This window comes from Aplysia californica, unplaced genomic scaffold, assembly GCF_000002075.1.
Source record: "Aplysia californica isolate F4 #8 unplaced genomic scaffold, AplCal3.0 scaffold00110, whole genome shotgun sequence".
NCBI lineage: Eukaryota > Metazoa > Mollusca > Gastropoda > Aplysiida > Aplysiidae > Aplysia > Aplysia californica.
Window position 1 is genome coordinate 393,776 of NW_004797380.1, and position 2,045 is coordinate 395,820.

The 2,045-nt window shown below is 43.2% G+C and overlaps 1 protein-coding gene across 1 annotated transcript in view; it reads right to left on the bottom strand.

The window, feature by feature from the left end:
- Window positions 1-1,107, bottom strand: part of LOC101848508 (hexosaminidase D) — a 20,597-nt gene extending 19,490 nt beyond the window's left edge. The window contains exon 1 of the mRNA XM_005095662.3: window positions 498-1,107. The gene's annotated coding sequence lies outside the window, so the exon portion shown is untranslated. The remainder of the gene's footprint in view (window positions 1-497) is intronic.
- Between the last annotated feature and the right edge of the window lie 938 nt (window positions 1,108-2,045).

Below are 2,045 nucleotides of genomic sequence, written 5' to 3' on the forward strand. Positions count from 1 at the left end.
TTACCCATAATTTGATATTTTACAGTTAGATTTGAAATTGTCTTGAAAATAATTGATTTGCGACAGTTTTAGTGGCTTTATGTGTGATCTGCAGCAAACAGTACTGCAGTTTGACCCCTGAAACAGTGCATCTGTGTGCGGGAGTGAAAGTAAAAATTTACCACATATTCAGAGAAAAAATCCAAAAGTCTTGAAGACCAATTTTATACTAGAATCTATTTGAATTAGGCTACACAAAGAGCAGGGATGCAACCTAACTGCAAAACATCAAATTAGGATAAAATTCAGGGGGGCATGCCCCCCTGAACCCCCCCACCTCCATACTTTTTTTTAGGTCAGGGGGGCCCCCTGAAACCCCCCTGCTTGACTTTCACGAACGAAACTACAAAATCGCCCTAGAATCTAGAATCTATATCTGCTAGACATCCACTTTGACTTAAAAGTATTTTTACTAGGTTCTAGATCTAGATTCTACCCGCGTAGCACTTTGTACTGACCTAGTGACAGTGGTATCGCTGAAATCAACGCCCTTCACGCTTTGCTTCTAGAATCTAGCTTCTAGAATCTAGACTTGGGCATCAAACGAACAAGAAGCCACGAAGACGAAGGCTTGGTTGGCAGGCCTATTGTTGCCTTTCGTTGGTTCATTGGTTAGCCTCTTTGAACTTCATATGAAGCTCCCAGAAGCGGAAGTTTAGATCTCTACCCTTGGCCCTTGGTTTTAGCCAAGGACCTTAGAACTAATGGAGCCTCCTCTCACCTCTCTCTCTCTCTTCGCGGCGCCACGAGCAGCACGCCGAGGTGAGGAGCAAATTTGGCCGCCGACTATGGTCTAAATCACGAACTGCGACATCATAAACGGTTCTTACACACAACACAGGTGGATGGCATTTTTACTAACTGACTACACGGACCTTGGAACAAAACCTTCTTTCTTATCTAGATTTCAGTGCGTGAGTCGGGCAGTCGTGCAGCGCAGGTCGACCATAGTTCCTCTGCGAGAGAGGGCTCCTATCAGGTGTGCCCACAGAGCATCCTCCATTACTTTTAATAGCCTTGTTTTTAACCCAACTTCGGCTCTTTCAAGAACACCGACTCAAAACTTTGTTTCGTTGAGAGATCAGCATCCTGCTGTCGGTATGAGGTGAAGTTTTTAGTCTGATAGTGTAATCAGAGACACTACTTGACGCATGCCAAATGCCATAGCATGCACCCCACACCCCCCATACCGGCACACTCAAATTGAAGCACATTTAGCTCCTCTTACTTTAATAGATAACTAGGCATATGAAAAGAGGAAGGAGGCAAAGGGGAACTCCTTTGTATAAACCCCATACCGGCACCTGCGGAGTTCATGCACTCTATACCGGCATACTCATGTTGAAATGTTTTCACACGCTTAAAGAAATAACTAGCTATTGGAAAAGAGGAAAGAAGCAAAGATGAACTCTTTTTGTACAGTAGGCCTAAAACAAAACTAATGTTAATTGACATACATGTACTAAAAAGAACAACCATCAGAACAAACTCAAATGAACATCTTTACTCACACACAGACATGAACGTTTCATTTTACTCTTCCACACATATCACAACAAGCTCACTTATATAGGCTACATCTTACTCCCACTCAGGGCACACAAACGTAAAATGTTTTAGCTCACTTTTTGATATTTCACTCAATACAGTGTTACATAGCACTCTGTTGACCATAACACCCCTTATGATACCAAAACTCACACACGTCACACCCCATCCATCCATCTTTCTCAACCCCCCTCCCCCACCCCACCCCACAAACATAACATGCATTCGGATCTCTTAAAGTAAAAGCACTCTCATCAGCTGAGCTGTCATCATCATAAACCAATCCCACCTTCTTCTCATTCTCTTCCTCTGTCTCCCTTTTTTTTTCTCTTTTGCTTCATCATCTTATGCCTGTACTTTCCTCTTCATTCCCTTACTCCCACTTTCACTTCCTTCAGCTTCCTCTCACCATATCCTTCTTTGCTACATTCTCATCCACCCCACACTTCTTGGTCTTC